The sequence below is a fragment of the Callorhinchus milii genome, unplaced genomic scaffold, assembly GCF_018977255.1.
Source record: "Callorhinchus milii isolate IMCB2004 unplaced genomic scaffold, IMCB_Cmil_1.0 Scaffold5, whole genome shotgun sequence".
NCBI classification, from domain to species: Eukaryota; Metazoa; Chordata; class Chondrichthyes; order Chimaeriformes; family Callorhinchidae; genus Callorhinchus; species Callorhinchus milii.
In genome coordinates, this window is record NW_024704746.1 from 66,049,206 (window position 1) to 66,072,076 (window position 22,871).

Below are 22,871 nucleotides of genomic sequence, written 5' to 3' on the forward strand. Positions count from 1 at the left end.
GGTTTGCCAATGAGAGCGTTGTCTGGCGAGGTTTCCCGCTGCTTGTCCAGCTAGGTCCCACCCTCCCCGTGAGGGGCTTTGGCTTGTAGGGTTACCAGGAGATTCACTGAACCCCCAAATGACCGACCAGTCTATCGCTTCGAGTCCGGCTGACGAACGGGACAGGCGGGGTGGATGAGGGCAAGACCAGAAGGCTGGAAAAATTTGCGTCCGAAATTAAAACGAAAAATTCAAAAATGGTTCCTCCTCATAGCCATATGTTTATTTATTTATCTTGCATTCTCTTTCTCTCTCTCTCTCTCTCTCTCTCTGGTGAAATCCAAGTTGAAAGTGAACCTTGTACCGTTCCCTAATTATAAATTGCGAGAATTATTCCCTTTGAAGTCCTGGCTAAACACCAGGGAAAAGTCGTTTAACCAACCAAGAGCTTCAAAGGAGATAGCAGCAGAGGTCCAACTCCGGTACCCAGCGAGCGAGCCAGGGGTTGTCCGCTCAATGAGAAAATGAAGGGAGTCCCGTAGCTCAGTGGTCGGAGGGTTCACCTCGCGAGCGAGATGACCTGGGTTCGATTCCCGGGCTGGGCGAAACGTGGGGCAAGTTTCCTTACTCCACACACGCACGCCTCTGTTTACCCTCCACGGCCTCACTCCCCCCCACCCACCTCCACCTCTGTGACCTCCTAACCCCTACCAACCTGTCCGCTCCCTCCGCTCCACGTCTCTCCCACCTCGCCCACCCCACCGCCGTTGACGGGTGGGCCTTCAGCCTCTCTGTCCCCACTCTCTAGAACTCCATCCCAATCCCTCTGCTTCCCCCCCCTCCATTGCCTCCTTCAAGACCCTCCTCTTCGACCGTGCCTTCGGTCAGCCTCCTACCATCCCCGCGCCCCCGACTCGGGTTCCAAATCCCTGACTGTCCACCCGACGTGAAAGGCTCTGTACGAACGTAATTTTGTAAGCAGGAACCCGGTTGTTGGTGGATTGTTGGATCGCTTTTTCCGGGTGTGATAATCCCTTCGAAAAAAATAATAATAATAATTTGGTCACTCAATCCACGACCGATTGTGGGACACTGCTGTGCGCTTAACCTATTCACTCTATCCTGACAGCAGTAACTTGGTATCATCCTCATAAACGTAGGCTGCACTCTTTCCTTCGCTGTTATATTCCATCACTCCCTCCTGGAGTGCGGACACGAGAATTGGACGCAAGACTCCAAATATGGTCGAGCCAAGGTTTTGCGTGTCTGAGCCACGGCACACATACATACACACACACACACACACACACACGTTCAAACACGCGCACACACACAAACACACACGCGCACAGCTTCTCGTCTCACTTCAACTCCTAATCATCGGGAAACGACTTGCCCCGAGCCGATTGTTGAGTGGAAATCTTTTGAGGGCTTCGCCTCGGAGTGTTCCAGAAGAGCAAGCGGAGGAGTACGCGCACGCACGCGCGCGCGCGCGCACGCGCACGCACGCACGCGCACACCATTTCCCCCTCCTCACCATCGGTCACCGTGGTGCTTGGCTATCTGTTTCGCAACCCAATGTTATCGAGTCGAAAGGGCTGCACTGTGGAAAATAACAAGACAAGGCAATTTTGGCTTCAACGTCTCCGTCTCTGCTTCTGCCTCTGTCTCTCCCTCGCTCGGCCTTTTTGATATAAAAATATATATTAAAAAACACTGCTCGCTTTAGCTAGAAACCTTCAGAAGTGCCGTGGGGGAGGAGACTTCACACAGGAGGAATACGCACACATCCGGCCTCCTCCAGCTTCATTCCCAAACCTTAACGGCCAGCTCTTGGGGTGATGGAATAAACTAACATGACCCCTTTACTATTCTAATCCCCGACGGCAGAGTATTTTTTTGATTGGGCTTAATGCCTTCTCTTGCCTCTCCCTCCTTCCGTCCCTCTCTCTCTCTCTCTCTCTCTCCTGCTCTCTTCCCTCCCCCTTTCCCCTCTTCTCCCCCGCCCCCAACCCCAACCCCCCCCCCCCCACCCCTCCACCACCCCCGCTCTCCGTCACTCGACGCTCCATCTGTTTCCAGATAATTCAGATCATTAGTTGGTGGCTCTCTACCATCGCTATGTCTGCAGACGCCGCCTCCTTAAGACAGACAGATGGAGTCGTTCAGAATCAAATTAATTTCAGATTAATTCGGGCTGGACACACTCCAAGCTCGCAACCCAGCCTGAAGCCAACACCCTCCCCCCTCCCACCCCCCCCCCCCGCCCTCAAACTGGGGCCCTCTGTCCTGGCTCTTCCTAACCCGCGGAGTGTGTAGGGGGGTGGGGGGGGGAAGGGTCACGAGCATCTCCGTGTGGGGGTGACAACACATTACACTTACCCAGCGCCTTTCATGTCGGGGGAGGAAGTCCCGAGAAAGGACTACACACAATTATTTGAGATCACCTCTCTCTCGACTCACTCGCTGAGCTATACACACCCTTAGCTGCCCACAAAATACACAGTCACTACACCTTTGCAGTTGACTGTGAAGCGCTTTGAGATGTCCTCCCGACGCGAAAGGTTCTGTCTGGAAACGCTAGGGCTATTGTGATGACTTCATTGGGCCGGCGTCAACAGTCAACCCCACCGCATCAACACCAGGACAAGGGAAGGGGAAAGGGGAAGGGGGAAGGGGGGTCAGCAAGTGGGTCTAAGGCCAAGGATCCCCCTGGCCCCAGGTCCTTCTCTCCGCTCGCTGTGGCTCAGGCGATGCCTGAAATAAAATTATTTGACCACAATCTCCCGCAGTGCGACTGTGACTTGCGGTTGCCAGAGAAACCGCACACGTGCGTGTGTGCCCGCGTGCGTGTGTGCCCGCGTGTGTGTGTGTGTGCCCGCGTGCGCGCGCGCGTTAAAGAAAGAGCGCTGAGTAAAATCTCGCGGCCACAAGAGTGTCACCGATGAACGTGCGCTGACGAGCAACACATAACGAGCCGATTCTCAATTACCACCGCAACAAGCCTTCCCGTTCAATGCACTGAAACGGGAGCCGTATGTGCGCAGCAAACCACTTGCAACCAGACGTGGAGTGAACGTCCAATTTATCGGGGGGGTGGGGTTTGGGGGGTGGAGGGGGGTGGGGGGTTCTGTTGGCTTGGGATACTGGGAGAAACTTTCCAATGGTGCCATCATTCTGTAATCCTTGCTTTGGATACAGCGTCCTTGACAAAGCGGTCGAGATGGCTAAGTCTATACTGTAAAGTGGAACGACTGTGTGTTTATCACGGGGTCCCCACCCACAAATCCTACCATTGGGGTTCCCACCCACCAAATTATGAACCAGATGCGACCAACTGAGAGCCAAGCTGACAAGTCAAGCACACAGTAACAGACGTCCAGAGCTGAGGCGCTTCAAAGACCTTTGACGACAACCTCTCGCATTGGCGATAACAATAATAATCCTTGCATTCGACACAGCGCCTTATCGCGTCGCGTCGAGACGCCTCAAAGCGCTTTGACTGCGGTATTTGGACGGCAAAATGGCCTTATATTAATAACGCCCTTACATAACAGCTCGGCGCCCTGGAAAGACATCAGTCAAACGGCAATTTGGGGATGTAAAAAAGGCGCCCGACGATGATCAAGCGCCAGGCTTTCATGAAGGGACAGGGATCTGACAAGCTGCAGTGTAGATATTGTTTCTCACATACACAGCACACACCTAAGCGTCACATTTGCTGAAAGCGTTTAGACCGCTCTCCCGATGATCAACAGCCACGCTCACTTCTGGTGACTTTCATAATTCCCAAATCAATCAACGAACAATCGGGCTCCACCAGCACTGACCCAGCCGCTCGATCAATAGATCAGAGTTATAAATCAACGCCGTTGATAACTAACACACACACGCACCCACGCACACACGCACACACGCACACGCGCACAAACAAACGTGCATGCAAGCACAAACACATTCGCAAGCACACACAGACAGGTGCATATAAATACCTAACACGCATGTAGGTTGTCGCGCCGTTAAGACATCTCGAAGAGCTTTGCAGGATTTTACGGCGAAGTGTAGTGACTGTGAATTTTGCAGGGAGGAACGCAGCAGCCAATTTGACGGTCCAGCGCCTTGGGACGTCCACACGATATGAGAGGCGCGAGACACAAGTGCTGTTCACTCACCGTGCATTCGGAGTGGGGTGGGGGGGTGGGTGGGTGGGTGGGTGGGGGGAGAGCTGGCAAACTGGGCATTCAGCTGGGTGGGCGGGCGGGCGGGGAAGAGGACTGAGAGAGAGACTGAGAGAGAGAGAGAGAGAGAGAGAGGAGTGGAACTCTTATTCAAACGGTAAAAGAAAAGTCGAGGGAGAAAACACGACAGGTCAGAAACGAAAAGTTCAGAGTTTCGTCCAAACTGGACGGTTAAACTGAAAGCACATCTGAAGCCGGTTCCCAGCACCCAGGGCTTTCTTTTTTTCTCTCTTTCTCTTTCTCTCTCTCTCTCTCTCTCTCTCTCTCTCTCTCTCTCACACACTCTTGTCATATGGCAGCGATTTAAGACAAAACACTTGCCCTAAACATGAAAGCGAGCACATCGAGGCAGTGTTTCTGGTTACCATGGATCCCTGGATCAACACAACATGGCCTTTAGTGTGAAAAAAATTAAAAGCAATATTTTGTTTGCAAGCCCACGCCGCCCCCCCCCCACCCCTCCACCCCCCCCCACCACCACCCACCCCCTTTGCCAAGCGAGATATGTGCTCGCTCGAATGCTCGCTCACACACAGAGAGAGAGAGAGAGAGAGAGAGAGCTTGAAAGCTGAGATCACTTCCTAATCATTAATATACAAAGGAAGTTTCGTGTTGGGAGATTTGCGAAGGAAAAATGCCATTCCGATGCCATCTTTGGAGACCGTGAGGTTTTAGCTTCTTGCCGTTCAAAGCGGGAGACCCAGGAACAGCAGCAGCAGCTCGCGTTTATAAAGCGCCCCTCGCGCAGGGTAGGGTCCCAGAGCGCTTCACAATGGCGGAGCACGACGGGAGGTGACCGTAGGCACGGGTCGAAGGTAAAGTCTTCAGGCGCAACCTGAAGATCCCTTCAATAACGCCTTCAAAAATAATAATCGGTCACTTCAATCCGCGACTGTTTGTGGGACGCCTCTGAGCGCAATTGGCTGCCGCATTTCACCCGCAAAGTGCACAGTCGCTCCACTCTACAGCGTATCCCGTGAAGCACGTTGAGACGCCTCGAAGACGTGATAAGGCGCCGTATCAAATACAAGGGTTATTATTATTATTGTCATCATAAGATGGGGAAGGAGGGGGCAAGGCGGAGGGAGACTGAGGAAGAGTGTTCCAGAGTTTCTTGATATCCTTCACTGTCGCTGAGCTCAGCCCCGGATTAATAAAACATTGTTTCAGGTTATATATCTGAACATCGTGTTTGTTCCACTAAGGACTCACGTTCGGGGAAGGTAAAGGCCAAGGCCAGCATCAGCCCCATCCATCTAATGGCTCCTCTTCCCACACTCATCCTGTACAGGGTGTCCACAAAGTCCAAGCAGCAGGAAAGCTTGCCAGGCATCGATACCGACGGCAGGGCATGTGGCTTTAGCTGGTTAAGACTCCAGCAGTTACCCCCAACGCACACTTGGCTCCCGTCAACAGGGAGAGAGAGAGAGAGAGAGAGAGAGAGAGCATTCCATTCCAACAATCCGCCTCTGGGATTTCCGTGTGTGGGTGGGATGCAGGGAATTCTCAGCTCGGTTTGGAGACTCTTAAAGCAACGGTGATGGGTTTCCTCAGGTGTCGGGACGCCCGGAAAATGTCCTGTTGCCTCCATCGCTAAACAGCGAGGAGATTACGGAGGGGCTGAAACAAGCTGTCAGACACAGATGCATTTCGCCTCTTCACTCCATCATGCGACGGGAGGATCTCGCACTGAACACGGTGACGGATCATTACCCCGCCACGAAAATGATGGCTCTGGGTGTCTAAATACAGTTGAAACACTTGTACCGAAGGCAATTAAGCGCTTCTAAATACAGTTATCAGCATTCTTCTACGTGTTTTGGTTGTTGGATCAGTGCACTGCGGCGGCGGGAGGGGGTGGGGGGGGGAGAGAAAAAGTAACGGGACTTTGCGGACACCCCGTAGAGTGCACGTTCGACCTCACCCGAGTGCACGTTCAGCACGATAGCAAAAAGTTGCAATCACACAGCCCCTTCACGCAGGATAGCGTCTCGGAAGCGCTTCACAGTGACGGGCTTGCTCGCTTGCTGTGAAGGGACAAAGTGTGAGGGACTGACTGGAGGCACGGCCGAAGAGGTAGGTTTTAAGGTGCGATTTGAAGATAGAGAAGGGGGGATGGGGTGGGAGAGGTCGAGGCAGTGGGATGCAGGCAGACATCAAGGGGAGGGGGGGGGGGGGAATAATAATAATCCTTGATTTGATACGGAGTCCTATCATGTCATCGAGACGCCTCAAAGCGCTTCGCGGAATATATCTGTAAAGTGAATTGACCGTGTGTGTGTTTTGTGGGCGAAACGCGGCGGCCAATTGCGCACAGCGGCGTCCCCCACAAACAGCCGTGGATCGAGTGACCAAATTAGAATTTATTTATGTTGAAGGGATTATTAGCCCTGGAAAAGCGATCCACCAATCGACTAACAACCGGGTTCCTACTGACTGCCGAGTAAACAGAGACGTGTGGAGTAAGGAAACTTGGCCAATGTTGTCTACTAACCCATTAAACATGTTGACTGTTCTCTTTGTGTCACAAAGCACCAGATATCTGTCCGCCAGTGAAAGGACAGAATATTTTTTTTTGAGGAGAAGAGGATATAAAAATAACTCTAACTCTTAAGGTCAGAGTGGCATTTATCACGGTTAGAAACCAAATTGCCAACTGGCCGAAGAAGGCTGCAACTGTAACGTTCGTGAAGGCAGAAAGACCTTGGGATATAGATCGAGGTTAGCATAGATAGCGGAATTTGCTCCCTCCACTCTCTCTCTCTCTCTCTCTCTCTCTCCAATCAGCCACGTCAAAAAGAATGAGGAGAGAGTCCGTACAAAACGGCACCAGTCAGCAATTTCACCCAACGACGAATAATCCCGCCACTGGAAGCCGAACCATTTGCCCCAACAAAATACGCAGTCACTCCACTTCACAGTGTATCCTGTGAAGCGCTTTGAGACGTCTCGACGACGCGATAAGGCGCGATATCAAATGCAAGGATTCTTACTGTAATTGTAGAGACGTCCGGCGCACAGGGAGGCCATTTGGCTGACTGTGCCGGTGTTGGATCCCTCTGAAGAGCTCTCCATTGCGCCCCCCACCCCATGCATCTTTCCTCACCCACATCCGCCCCCACCCCGCCCCCCGTGAATAAAAGTCGCTACAGGTGGAATTTCACCCCAGCAACCTCTAACTATCCAACCGTAAAACGCTGCAAATTTTTCAACCCCTGGACCCCCCCCCACCCGCCCCCCTCCGCCCAGCCCCTCACCTCCCAACCAACGGCTCTTTCGAGAATCTTCCGCCTTCCGACGAGAGCCCAGAAGCAAATCGCCCACCGAGAGTGAGTTTTTAACTTGGAATTTTACATGAGAAAATATTTATTTGATATTTGCCTGGTAACATATTAAAATATACCAGGCAGCAGTAATGCGTTTATATATAGAAACAAGGGCTTGGCTTTCTCTCCTGGCAACTGAGATCTCTCCTCGGTTTGAGAGGTTAGGATTTAATGATATTAATAATAATAATAATCATACTTGCATTTGATGCGGCGGCTTATCAGGTCGTTGAGACGTCTCAAAGCGCTTCACAGAGTATACTGTAAAGGGGATTGACTGCGTATTTTGTGGGCGAAACATGGCAACCAATTGCGCACAGCAGCGTCCCCATAAACAGTCGTGGATTATTATTATTATGTTTTTAACGCTCTGTATGAAAAAATATCTCAACGGGAATCGGGTTCGACTGCTAACAAGACCGGCAATTCCATCTTGTCTTAAACCGTTAAGTCCCCTTTGTCTTAAAAAAAATTGCAAACACAATTCCCTGCAAAACTGTGGGAAAAGTACCTTCGAACCTGTCTTTAGCCGTTTAATTCTGCGCAAAACCACCTGCCGCCTTCGGCCGCTAAGTAAAAAGTCACTGCGCTGCGACTGTGAAATGCTTTGACGTGAAAATCTCCCCCCGTCAAATGTCTCACAGCGACTAACAGGGAATTGTTGTCAAGCGCAGTGACCGTGGGTTTTCTGGGTGTTTCGAACAGCGCCACGGAAAACGTCCATCTGAACAGGCAGGCGGGACCTCGCTTTAACCTCTCATCCGAAGGACGACGCCTCCGACAATGCAACATAATCCCCCCCCCCCCCACCCAACCTAGGGGCGTCCTCTCGACGTGAAAGCCGCTGTACAAATCTCAACGTGGAATCTGTTTGTCGTTGTTGCGGGTTCAGCAGTCTAGACTGAGCTCGAAGCACTGACGCGAGGCTTGAACCCACAACCTTCCGGCTCAGAGGAGAAAAAAAGGATGTCGGTGAAGACACAGCCCTGCCCAGTGACCGGAAACTATTGCTTTCGACACGACGAGCAGCGTTTTTCTATCGGAAAAAAACGGAATTGAATTTACAGCTTGGTTCCTCGCTCGCTCGCTCGCTCACTCACTCACTCGCTGCCTCGGGGCGATTTCATTATTGTCATTATTGTTGGTGTTACAAATCCACCCCCAGTGGATGTCGGTCAGTCAGTCTTTGCTCAAATCGCCTCACAGCCTTCCAGAGACCAGCGCATTGGGTAACAACAATAATAATAATAATAATCCTTGCATCTAATCCAGCGCCTTATCACGTCGTCGAGACGTCTCAAAGCGCTCCACAGCGTATACTGTACAGAGGACTGACTGTCCATTTTGCGGGCGAAACGCGGCAGCCGCGGAGGGATACCAAGGGACACGGGGGGCAAAGGCGAGTAAATGGGAGTTGAGGTGCAGAAACATAGGAACAGGAGTAGGTCATTCAGCCCCTCGAGCCCGTTCTGCCATCTCTAAGATCATGGCTGATCTGCGCCTCAACGCCAAATGCCCGCCTTTGACCCACATCCCCTTGATGCCCTGACCCAACAAATATATATGCCACGATACTAAATAGAATGGCAGAACAGGCTCGAGGGGCTGAATGGCCTCTTCCTGTCCCTGCTGGTGAGTCACCCTGGGAGAGCTGGACACGTTGATTTCCAGGAAATCTGAGGGCAAAGTCACGCTGTCTCATGGCGTAGGCATTTTTAATTCCCACCCCCCCCCCCCCCCCACCACCGCCTCCTTTTTTAGTCATTATCACGTAACGGTAACGGGAAGGAGACGGTGATGGTGGAGGGAGGAGGCGGAGGGGGGGGGGGGGGGGGGGGAGAGAATAAGAAAGGGGAACAAAGGATGAAAGGTATGTCAGTGCGGCGTTGAGCGCACAAAGCTTTTTAGAAAGTTGCAGTAATTGGCCTCCGCCTTTCCAGCCGTCTGTCTCTCTCTCTCTCTCTGCCCTGCCTCGGAGTTCTCGGTTCTGCTTTAAGGCGTCTTTTGCAAGAGGCGTAATTGCTTGCCTCTCGCTGAATGCGTGTCAGCCACATTCCCTGCATTCACACTCTGTCACACACTGCGAACAGCTTGTGGTGCAAAAAAAAAACAGCTACAGGAACTGAAACTAGCAAAATGTCAGGAGCGAGAGAGAGAGAGAGAGGAGAGGGAGAGTGTGTGTGTGTGGGTGTGTGGGTGTGTGGGAGAATGCGTTTACAGAGAGAGAGAGAGGGGGGGAGAGGGAGAGGGAGAGAGCATCTTGGGGAAAGAGAGGGTAACTTTACGATTAAATAAAAGTTTTTTTTTATTAAACGACCTCCCCCACCACACACGCGCCCGCGCGCGCGCGCACACATAGTATCGTAGAATTATACAGCACAGAAGGAGGCCATTCGGCCCATCATGTCTGTGCTGGCTCTTTGAAAAGAGCCATCCAAATCAATCCCATTCTCCACCCCCCCCCCCCCCCCGCCCCCACCCACCCCTCTCTCTCTCTCTCCCCCCCGCAAACCCGTCCTCCCCGAATAATTATCTTAACACGCCACACACATCGTTATCGCACACACCCGTATCTGCTGAGCACTAGCGTTCGATGAAAAGTATTTTGATAGTTAATCTCCACCCTGTATCCCAGCCAACAATCCTAAGGATAAATTGGTCAATGACCTCACGGCTGTTCGTGGGACTTTGCTGTGCGCAAATGGGCCGCCTGCATTCCCCTACACATAACGTTCTAGCCTCCCTCGTCAGTTTGATTCTCTCTCGTAAACACCCCGCTGTGGAAAATAATTCTCTTCCACTCCCCCCCCCCCCCCCATCCACCACCCCGCCCTCTCCCGCCCGCTCACCATCCATTTTCTGTTTCGCAAGTTGATTTATATAGGAACAGGAATAGGCCATTCAGCCCCTCGAGGCTCGCGCTCAAGAACTGTGGAGGAACGGCTTCCAAATTAAGACTAAATTCTCTGGGGTTTCCGTGCGTGGGTGGGACGCATGGAATTCTCAGTTGGGTTTGGATACTCTTAAGCAACGGTGATGGGTTTCTGCATGAGTCAGACACACGGTTGACCAACAACCCCCACCCCCTTCCCCCCCCCCTCACCCCCCTTGGGTCTCCACCCCCCAGCTCAGTGTCAGTCGGCAGTAACAAACCTTTTCTGACGTGAAAGCTCGTTATGTCAATGCAAATCCCACTATTCAGGTTTTAGAACTGTTCACGATTCTCTCATCTTAAATTGTAAGGTAATATAGTCTCAGAGACTGTTTTTTTTGTGGGTGTGGGTGTGGGGGGAGCGGGGGGAGCATTAGAATCCTACCTCGGTCTCAAACATCACCTAGACGTCAGTCTGGCACAGTTGGTAGGCAGCAATATCTCACCTGAAGGACAGTACCTCCAACAACACAGCAATTGGCTGCCACGTTTCGCCCGCAAATTTATACAGTCATTTCACTTTACAGTATATCCTGTGAAGCGCTTTGAGACGTCGCGAAGATCTGATAAGGCGCTGTACCAAACGCAAGGTTTATTATTATATTATTATTATTATTATTATTAGATGATCCCCCAGCACTGCACTGGAGTGTCGGCCTCGACTAATATGAGCTCACAGTCCCAACATGGGTGGGGTGCGGGTGGGGAGTGGGGGGGGGGGTACTGTGTCGCTGTTGCTCCCACATCTTCAGTGCATATCGTGAGTGAGATCGCCTCTTCCATCTGCTGTCACTATTTTCAGGCTCTCGCTGCCTCTCGTTAGCTATTCGCACCAGTGAATATCACGGTTATAAATACACACCCGGGTGAAAATGTGTCCCACGCCCCATCTGACTCTCACAACACAAGCGATGTTTTACCCACTGATTTTACCCAGAAAAATAGGTTCGTCGTTGCTCATAATATAGTGCTCGCACTCGATACAGGGCCTCCAAAGTGTCTCAAAGTGCTTTACAGGGAATTGCAGTCAAGTGTAGTGACTTGTTCTGCGTTGGGAGTCGATTGACGCACAGCAACGTACCAGGAACAGGCATAAAGCGAGTGACCAGTTTTAACGGGGGGAATTGTTGGGCCAGGACACCGGGAGAGAGAAACTCCCTTCTGTTTTCCAATAGCGCCGCGGGATCTTTAAGGTCCACGCACGAATGGGCAGATCCTTTCAACCATCTCATCCGAAGAACGGCACCTCCAACAACGCAGCAGTCCCCCCAGCACTGTGTTGAAGCCTCAGCCTGGACTACGCAAGTTCCAAGTCCCAAAGTGGACCTCGATCTATCCTCTATCCCTCCGCCTTGCCCCCCCCCCCCGTTCCTTCCCCATCTTCAGGTCATACCTGAAGACCTTCCTATTCGACCATACCTGCAGTCACCTCGCCCCTTCCCCCTTTTGACTCATAGGCACAAGAGTGTGACCAACTGAGCCAGGCTGGCACCTGGTGGAGTCAGGATGAGAACTTGGCTCAGTCGCCATCACTATTGTACTGGGGATCGAGAAGGATGTGAGTTGAAGTCCCACATGAGGATCCTGAGCTCAGTGTCCAGGCTGACACTCCAGCATTAGACTTCAGACACTCTGCCCCCACCTCTGGAGCTCCATCCCGCAGTCCCTCTGCCTTGCCCCCTCCCTTGCCTCCTTCAAAACCCAACTCAAGACCCTCCTCTTTGACAGTGCCTTCGATTGTCCACCTTCCCACCCCCGATCCTCCGGGAGTGGGGTGGGGGGGGGGGAGGAAAGGAAAGGAAAGGAAAGGAGAAAACGCAAACGGAAAGGCACAGAGAGAAAAAAATGACTACTCCACCAATCCAATCACTCCGACAGCTCCCAAGGGGGGAAAATTAATGGACATGCGGTTCAAACTCAGGTGAATATTGAACAAAGGGAAATGCAGCAGCAACACGTCACCGAGAGAATAACGGACACCTGTGAAGTTAGCTCCGCACGGGACAAATAGATAGATGTCATCTACAAGGCTACAGTGCCACCGTCCTCGTTCAATATCTCAAGAGGCCGAGCTATGATGAAGCATGGAACAATGGCCGACTTTCTGGGCGCCAGGTTGCTGCCGATGCCATTTCCTGCCTGGTGCGTGGTATAGTCCCCTCTTGAGTCAGAAGGTTGTGGGTTCAAGCCCCCGTCGGGACGTGGAACTTCACATGGTCTAAGCTGACGCCCCAGTGCAGTGCTGGGGGTGTGTTGCATCGTTGGGGATGCCGTTCTTCCAACAAGATAACAGCGAGAACAACAGCAATCCTTACGTTTGATCCAACAACAACAACAACAACAACAACAAGATTCCATTTATAGAGCGCCTTTCACGTCGGGAGGACATCCCAAGGCGCTGGACCGTTGGGTCAGGACCCGAGCATTGGGGGGAAATGGTCAGGGAGAGGGGAGGGGAGGGAAGGAAGGAAGGGAGCGAGGAGGGGGTAAAGAGTCGAGAGGGGAGCTGAAGGCACGGTCAAAGAGAAAGGTCTTGAGACCGGCCTTGAGATACAGCTCCTTATCACGCCTTCGAGACGTCTCAAAGCGCTTCACTGAATATACCGTTAAGTGAATTGGCTGCATATCTTGTGGGCAAAACATTTTGAGATGGATAAACAGAGGTGCTACTCTCCCGTTCAGTGGGGACATTGCGCTGTGCAAATTGGCTGCCACGTTTGCCTACAAAATAAAGGAGTATTAATGTTAACAAGGGAGTCCTTGCCCCCACCCCACCGCCCCCATCCGGGCTGAAGGACAGTGGGTGGCTAACGCTGTGAGCTCTAACATCACGCTGTAATGATAACAATAATATTAATCATCCTTGCATTTTGATACAGCGCCTTATCACGGCGTTGAGACTGTGAAGTCTCAAAGCGCTTCAGCGGGACATACTGTAAAGTGTAGTGACTGTGTGTTTTCTGGGCGAGACGCAGCAGCCATTTGATGCTCCCAATGTCTCACCCCACCCCCCCCCCCCCCAACAGCGCGCCAGTGATCAGGTACCTGCTAAAGCATGTGCTTTTCCGCGACCCCACATCTGTAGTCAATAAGTTTCATGTAAAACAGAAAGGCTTGTAAAAACTTCAGGGGCCTCTGAGATTTACAGCTCTCCCTTGGGTCGGTTCGATTCCCCCATTGAGACGTTTAGTTTAATTTTTTTCGTCCAAAAGTCTTCCACAAATTCCTTCCATTCTCCGGCTTAAGACCAAGGCTTACTGAAGTCTTGGCCTGAAGTTTCGGCTCACGGGGGGAATTTTGGCAAAAAGGCCTCCGATTCAATGCTGACGACAAATAACATCTGATGGTGTTTTCTCATGCGGTCGAGAACAAGCAGAACGACGCAGGGCTGGAGCAAGGGAGCCCCGCATTATCGGGGGTGCTGCCCCTAGGATGAGATGTTAAACCCCCTCCGCGCCTGGTCAGGTGGACGTTACAGAAAAAAGAAGGGACTTTCTCTTCTCCCGCTGTCCCGGCTGATAATCCATCCCCCAGATAAAAAACGGTCGTTCACTTCGCGGCTGAATTCAGTTTAACGTCTCATCCGAAGGACGGCACCTCCGACAACGAAACAGCTCCTTCCCACCCCTTCCCACCACTGTATTTGGAGGGTCACCTTAGACGACATTTCGCTCACAAAATATACCGTCAATTCACCTTGCGGTATATTCCGTGAGCGCTTTGAGACGTTTCAAAGATGCAATAAGGCGCTGTATCAAATGCCAGGATTATTATTATTATCATTTATGTGATTCCAACTCCCGACGTGAGCGTTGAACCCACAACCTTCCTACTCAGAGGCGAGAGAGAGAGAGAGAGAGAGAGGGCTACCGCTCATTTCTGTGATCAGTGGGTGTTGGTGGCAGGGGTTGGGGAGGGGGAAACGGAGGGGTGGCGTTGGGGGAAGGCAAGGACGTCTAAGATTCGGACTCTTCCTGAAACACAGCGAGTCCCACGGGGACCAACAGCCGTTTTGATCCCGAACGACGATCTCTTAAGCCCTCTCCTCCCTCTGCCTCAGGAAGCTTGGCTTAAACTCAGCCAAGGCAGATGGGATGAAAGACTCCTCTCTCTCTCTCTCTCTCTCTCTCTCTCGGCGACAGCTGTTAGGAGACCCAAATGAAGTGCTCCGTAGGCCCAACCCAATTCAGAGAGGACGCAGACCGTTGGCATATAGAGAAACGCTTCGAAACCGCCCGGTACTTGGCACAGGTGTGGGAGAAACGAGGATGTGCTATGTGCAAGGAAGTGCCTTTTAGGACACTGTTATTAACAAATTATCATCAATAATGATATAATATTATTATAATAATAATCCTTTGCATATATCAAATGCAAGGATTATTATTATTATTATTATTATTATTTGATTTGGGGCCTTGTCACGACGAGAGGACGTCTTGAAGCCCTTCACAGTCACCACGCTTAACTGCACAGTGTAGTGACTGTGGATTTCGGAGGCGGTCAACCTTTTTTTGGGGGGGTCGGCCAACAACGTAAACGCCAGCAAAATACGCATTCGCTACTCTTTACGGTATGTCCCGTGAAGCGCTTCGAGACGTCTCGACCACGCGATGAGGCGCTAAATCAAACGCAAGGATTATTATTATTATTATTATTATTATTCAAACCGCTCCTGCCCTCCACCGACACCTGTCCTGGTCACATCTGTCCATAAACCTGACATCACAGAGCCACGTGACATCACGAGGGAACCCTCAACCGAGCTCCGCAATCACTGGTCAAAATGCCCCCCCCCCACCCCACCCCACCACAGCCGTGAACAACAACAGCAACAACGCACATTTATTTTGCGCCCCTCGCGCTGAGCAGCGTCCCTGACGGCGGCGGATTCTGATCCTGATCCGGGGGGGGAGAGAGCGAGGTGGTGATGGTGGTGGTGGGGGGGGGGGGGAGTGGGGGCGACCGTAAGCACGATCAAAAAAGAAGGTCTTTGGGTGGGATTTGAAAGTGGGGGGGGGGGAAAGGGGGAAAGGGGGAAAGGCGGAGGGATTGTGGGAGAGGGTTCCAGAGTTTCGGGGCGTAGTGGCTGAAGGCACGGTCACCCGCACAAAACTCCGTACCCCCCCCATCACAGAGAGTCATGTCGTTCAAATTGGCTGTATATTTCGGGGGCGATAGCGCAGCAGCCAATTGAACGACCAATGATAATAATTTTTTTGGAAGGATTATTAACCCCCCCCCACCCCTCCCACCACCGAAAAGCGATCCGCCCATCGACTAACGACCGGGTTCCGACTTACTGGTAAATAAACAGAGGCGCACGCGCGTGTGTGTGTGTGTGTGTGTGTGTGTGTGTGTGGAGTAAGGAAACTTGCCTAAGGTTTCGCCCTGCCCCGGGAATCGAACCCGGGTCCTCTCGCTTGCGAGGCGAGCGCTCGAACTACCCGCTAAGCGACAGGACTCCAGGCCCTGATGCATTCAGAGATGGAAAGAATTGGCTCGTAGAGATAGAGGGAGAGATAGAGATAGAGAGAGAGAGAGAGAGAAAAAATCCCTTTTTATGAGACACAGGATGTCGGGCCAGGAAGAAAGAGGCAGTTAACACTTTAAGCGCTAATTACGGAGACTTGCGTCTGTCTGACAGGGTCATTAACAAGCGTGTGAAGTGCGAAGTGGTGGAATGATGCTAATGGGGGTTATAGAGGTTAGACAAAGGCTCCGTCGGAATTTCAACCCATCTCCCTGGTCTTGTTCCTACAGATTAGATTGCGTGCGAAGGCAGATACAAAACCAAAGCCGGCAACAAGAGGGGTGTAAAATTAGCATCAGAAAAGATAAAAAAGAGAGGCCTGTGTTTTTACACAGAGGGTTGATGGAATGGAAAATGCCTTACCATAAATGGCCGAGTCAAACACAGACCTTAAATGAATGTACACCGTCATACATTTGTCTATATTTATACGGTGCCTTTCACATAGGGACGACATCAGGTGTGTTTGGGACTGTGGTGGATGGGCAACCAAGCTGGGGTTGGGTGGGTGTGGGGGGTGTGGGGGGGGGGGTTGGGGGTGAAGGGGTTGGGTGTGGGGGGGTATAGGGGGTGGGTGGGGGAGAGAGGAAAGGAAAGATGATCGAAATCGCGGCCCGAAAAAGTACGTTTTGAGTTTCTTGGACGAGGGGGAGGGAGGATTTAAAAAGGAATTGGGTATTTATTTGAGGAAAGATTTTTTTTTGGGGGGGGGGGGAGGGGAGGTGTGGGGAGGGGGAGGTCAGGCGGGTAAATCCCAGAGATAGATTGTCGGTATGGAATGCGCACTCTCTACCCACCTAATTCCGGAGAGCATTAGGCACAGGTTGGCAAGAGCCGAGGCTTGCAGAGCGTGCGTTGGGGTAACGGCTGGAATCTAACCGCTAAGAAAGAGAAGGGTTGCAGGAAAGAGCAGCGGGAATTGGGATTAAGCTTTCACAACGTGCGGAACTCGGTCGCCGCTAAGAGTTTAAGAGTATCCAAACCAAACTACTGAGACGCAGGAACATAAGAACGTAGGAAAAAAGGAGCAGGAGGAGGCCATTCAGCCCACCGAGCCATTAGTTCCACCAGTTTATTACAGTAATGATCCATGCGTTTCATATCATCCCTTACCGCCTCGCTGGGATGTGTTAAGAGAGCTTCACCAGGATTTGACTGTAAATAGTAATAATATTATTTACATTTGACATAGCACCTCATCACGTCATTCAGACGTCTCGAAGCGCTTCACGGAATATACCGTAAAGTGAATTGACTGTATATTTTGTGGGCGAAACGCGGCAGCCAATTGCGCACAGCAGCGTCCCCACAAACAGTCGCGGTCTGAAGTGACCGCATTTTTTTTAAGTAAAAGTGTGGGGACTGTGCATTTTGTGGGCGAAATTAGATTTTAGAAGGAGACTTTGTCAGATCTTTTAATCTCAATTTGCCACCTTTTCTCCCTACAAAAGGGGGAACATGTGTTGGAATTAAGAGTAGATTGTTCCAGTGCGAGAGGGAGATAACACCAGCGTTTACACACCCACACACTTCTGTGCCTTAGAACGTGCAATGCTTTTTAAGATTGTATCAGTGCACGAAAGCTATTTAATATGGAGTGGGAACGTTGGGCAAGTGATCAAGAGGCTGAAATGAAAGCCTCGAGATAGAATGCAAATGAGATTAATTCCCCCTTTGGCTCAACAACCTGACACTAACATGTGTGCTCTCTGGAAGTAGGTAAGTAAAGGGTGCGTTCCTCCTCGGAGGGAGAGAGAGAGTGCGCACTCCACTCCACGCATTCGGGACACAGGGAAATTTCCCTGTGTATTTCCCTGTGTAGGTGACCCACATATATGGAACTCTCAAGACTGATTTGCCCTCAAAATACGCAGTCAATCCACTCGAGAGTATACCCTGCGTGGAGCGCTGTGAAGATGTCTCAACAGCGTGATAAGGCGCTGCATCAAATGCAAGGATTATATTTGGATACTCGACTCAGAAGCATCGGCGATGGGTTGTTTCCGCACATGCCAGACACCCGGTCGACTAACACAACCACCACCCCCTCCCCTCCCCTCCCCTCCCCTCCCACCCCCGTCTGCGTTTACTGACGGCCCGTGGCATTACCGTAGCCCGTGGCGCTTTAAGCCGAAGCGTATTCGCTCCGCGGCAGGGCAGCATCATCGGATGGATTGAGAGGCACGGACGCAGAGGATAGTCCCGGCTTGACATAATAGTGACCTGTTTTTGTTGCGGGCGGTGACGGGGTGGTGTGGGGGGGGGTGGTGTGTGTGGGGCGGAGGCGCAGGATTAATATTTGTACGCAAAACATTTGTATAGTTTGGCGGGCGAAACGCGGCAGCCGATTGCGCACAGCAGCGTCCCACAGACCTGTCGTGGATTGAGCGACCTGTCTACTATTATTATTATCGTTATTTTTTTCAAAGGAATTATTAATACCTCCCTCTCCCCCCCCCCCCACGGAAAAGCGATCCGCCAATCGACTGACAACCCCGATCAAGGCTAACTCGAAGAACCGCGGCTGGTTTACCTTCAGAGGCTGCGGTGACGCTGGGAGAAAGCTTTCCTCGAGAGCGGAGACACATTGGGTAGAGTCCATATCTCAGCCTCCATGCTGCCCCCCCCCGGACTGGCGACCAGCCGTGGCACCGTAGGTGGAGGGAGCAGGTGAGGTCACAGTGATGGGGGTCACATCACAAAGCAGCCTTGCCCGTACCTCACCAGTCAACTGACGTCATCAGTTCTCGGAGCCGGAGATACCCCCGATGACAGAAACCCAGCTGTAAATCAGCCTGGCTCTGTTGGTACCTCTCCCCCTCTCCCCCCCTCTCTCTCTCTCTCTCGCCTCTGAGTCAGAAGGTTGTGCGTTCAAGCCCCCACGTCGAGACTTGGACTCATATTATCTAAGCCGACGCTCCAATGCAGTGCCGGGGGGGGTGGGGGTGAGGGGGTGCGCGTGGGGTAGTTGCATTGTCGGAGGTTAACGTTCCCGCGGGGTTATTGGAGAAGAAAAGGGAGTTTCTCTCTCCCTTGGTCACTCGCTCCACAACAATAACAACAATAATAATCCTTGCATTTGACGTAGAGCCTTATTATGTCTTCGAGACGCCTCAAAGCGCTTCACCGAATACACTGTAAAAGTGAAGTGACTGTGCATTGGTGGGCGCAACGCCTCAGTTAATTGTGCCCAGGCAGCGTCCCACAAACAGTCGTGGATTGAAGCGACCGATTTTATGATTGTTTATTTTTCTGGAGGGATTATCATCGGGCGTGATGGAGTAAGGAAACTTGCCCAAGGTTTCGCCCCCCTGCCGGGGGAATCGAGCCGAGACCTCTCGCTTGCGAGTCGAGCGCTCTAACCACTGAGCTACAGGCACTCCACGTACTGTTTGACACGACCGTTTGTGGGACACCGCTGTGTGCGACCGGCTGCCGCGTCTCGCCCACAAAACACGCAGTCAATGCCCTTTACGGTATGTTCTGTGAAGCGCTTCCGAGACGTCTCGATGACCTGATAAGGCGCTGTGTCTATATCAAATGCGAGAATCATCATTATTATTACTATTACAGTTCAGAAAACACGTTCCGTACAACGAATGGTGCCACCAAACAGACTGAAGCGAGATTTACGGTATTATTCTCTCCCGCACACCCCCCTCACCTCTACATCACCAACCCAGGCGTACGGAGCTAGGAGTAACGGGAGTGGGGGGAAATAAAACCTACTCGTTACCGCAACTCTGTGCTGTCTTACCCCTCGCACCCCGCCCCCACCTCCCACGTAAACCCACTCACTCGTACGTGCGTGTTTCATTGCAAGCAATGACTTGATTTCACAGAGAGCAGCCAATGACGGTGACATTCTCACAGGAGAGCTGTGTTTTGTCAGCCTGGACTTGCTCGATCAATACTACCACTAAATGCCAGTTGCAAGTTGAGCTGAAAAGGCCGAGTGTCACTGACAAACTGGCCTTATCGGGAGGCCGGTATGCTTCATTGACCGAAATCGCAAGCGTTTATCTTGTTGTCAGACGTTTAAGAACCTCCACCCGCTCAAAGTATCTTTTCTCCTGGCAGCGCGGAGGGAGAGAGAGAGAAATAAGGGGCGCTTCGGAGGTAAATATCTCTCGTCTTTCACGCGCGCGCGTGCGCGCACACACACGCAGAGAGAGAGAGAGAAATCAGAACGGCATTTCATACGACCAACAGCAACAAGCTTCACTTAGTTACGTAACGCCTTTCACGTCGGGAGGATCTCTCAAGGCGCTGGACAATAAGCCGTCCAGCTCTGAGCTGAGCCATCGCTCTGGGACTCTACCCTGTGTGATTGAGCGCTATGTAAATGCAAGTTATTGTTGTTGACGTTGGACCCGAGCTGCGGGTCGGGATCAGAGTGGGCTGGGGTTGGGAGACCGACCGAAGGCACGGTCGAAGAAGACGGGTCCTGAGACCGGGAAGGGGAGTCAAGGTGGGAAGGAGTCCCAGAGGGTGGGGGCAGAAAGGGCTGAAGGCCTGACCGCCGATGGTGGAGCGGGTAGGGCAGGGTGGGGTGTGGGGGGGGAGAACGTGGAGCAGGGCAGTGCCCGCCGAGCGGAGGGAGGGGACGGATTGGCAAAGTTTTAATAGTTCGCAGAGGAGCGAGACCATCAAAGGTTCGAACGGAGACGTCTCAAAGCGCTTCGAGGGATTTTGCCGGGATGTATGGCGGATGCAGTCACCCGTTTTTGCGCCCGGTGACGTCCCGCAGAACAGCCACGAAGTAAGCGGCAATTTTTTTTTATCTGCGATAAAACACTCTCCGCCCTGGGGGCGGGTTTTGCCGTCAGGGTTTGCTGACGAGACGTAAAGCAAACTAAGCTGAAAAGAGGAGAGGAAGGAGGAGAGAAGACCCGGGGGGTGGTGGGAGGGGGGGGATGCCTGCAGCTGCACTCAATTCCCCCCCTCTCGCTCGGCCCACAACCGCTCGAGTGAGATACGATGATGGGCTGAGGCAACGTGATGAATGTTTAAACATGCAGCTGTTCCAACACCGGCAAAGCTCGGACCCACATCCCCCCCGATTCAGCCCCTCGCTAACTCTTCACTTCTTCGTCCAGTCCTTTGGAAGAAGAGACGTTAAGCCGAGGGGCCCCTCCCTCCTCAGTGGGCAGGTTGGACGTTAAAAGATCCCACGGCGCGGTTGGAAAAGACAAGAGGGAGTTTCTCTCTCCCGGTGTCCTGGCCGACAATCGCCCCGGATTTCGCTCTCAAAACACGCCGTCGGGTTCCGTGACGTCTCCTCGACGCGAAAAGGCGCTCGGTCAAATACAAGGGGAGTTCCCGAGGCGCTTGTGGTGCGATCGGCTGCCGCGTTTCACCCACAAAACGTGCAGTCAATCGACTTTGCGGCGTACTTCCCGTCAAGCGCTTTCGAGACGCCTCGACGACGCTGTCAAGGCGCCCGGGACCAAATGCACGGATCGCTGGGATCATCGTACGAAACCGCAAGCCGTCAGGTCGTGGCTCGTGACGACGCCTCATCGCGTCCTCGAGACGCCCTCGGGACGCGCGAAAGGGATTTCGCCGTGACGCGCGCCCCGTGGCCGCCCAAACACTGCTTTGGGCCGAGTGGAAAATTCTCAAGTTCAGTCAGAACTCGGAAGCCCTTTTTTCCGAACGAGAATTCTCCCCAACCCTGGGCCGATCTTAAAAGCCCTCCGCTGGAGCGGCTCACAGGCTGGGACTAGTTGGAATTCCGGGGCTAACGCGCCGCTTTTTTTGTTTTTAAAAAAAAAAGAGAGGCCCCAGACTTCTGTCCTGAGAGAAACGACAAGATCGACAAAGTAAAACTGATATCTCCAGCAAAGAAAATAACTAGACGTCTAAAAATAAACAAGCTTCCTCCCTCTTAAATTAGTCTTAAGCACATGCGGTTGTGGGTTTCCGAGGAGCTCGGATCTGCTCTCTTTCTCTTTCTCTCTCTCTCTCTCTCTCACTCACTCTCTCTCACACGCGCGCTGTGAAATTTTAAGACTGACCTCTCTGAACGTTGTGGGTTAAACCAGTGAAATAACGTCTCTCTGACCTTCAAAGACGAGTTAACCTGGTGGAACGTTCCCTCCCCCTCTCAGCCTGAGGCAAGCGATTTCTGAATTGACATCCAACTGGTTCCCCAAAGAGGTCAACTTAATGGGCCTCAACCAGGAACCTACACAGGGGCTTCACAGAAACGAAAAGTGAATTGACTTTTGTGTATTTTGGATGCTTCGGAAGGTTTAGGTTAATACTAGCGGCATCCCAGCCCACGCGCAATTTCTTCCCCAATTCTTTTCCGCAGGCGCCCACTGCGTTGTCGTGTTAATTCCGTGGCTGAACGCGCGGTCAAGCGAGAGCCCGGGGCAGAGAGGAGAGGCAAAGGGTCTTGTTCGTTCACAGAACGGTCCCGTGACCTGGGGTCTGGTAAAACGGAAGCGACGTCAAGGGTCGAGCAGTTTGTCAGACCTTTTATTTTCTCTCTCTCTCTCTCTCTCTCTGCCCTCGGTTGGCGGGAACCGCGAATTGAAACTCAGTCGCTCAATAGTAATTATCCTTTGTGGTCGATACAGCGCCTGATCACGCCCTCGAGCCTTTTTGTTTTGGTGGTGGTGGTGGGGGGGGGGGGTGGGGGGTCCAGCCGGATGTCTGACACGTGCGGAAACCCATCACGGTTGTTTAAGAGTCTCCAAACCAAGCTGAGTGTCCCGTGCATCCCACTTACCCATGGAAATCCCAGAGATGGACTGTCGGAATGGAATGCGCTCTCTCTCTCTCTCTCCCTCTTATAACCACAGATTGCAAAGAAAAATACCAGGAACAGGACAAAAAACAACCTGATATCTGGG

General features: G+C 52.2%; 1 protein-coding gene across 1 annotated transcript in view; it reads right to left on the bottom strand.

The window, feature by feature from the left end:
• celf2 (CUGBP Elav-like family member 2) overlaps positions 1-22,519 on the bottom strand; it is a gene marked incomplete at its 5' end in the record, with an annotated part of 87,062 nt that extends 64,543 nt beyond the window's left edge. Inside the window, 2 exon segments of the mRNA NM_001292334.1 lie at positions 4,456-4,495; positions 22,498-22,519.
• Positions 22,520-22,871: the final 352 nt, after the last annotated feature.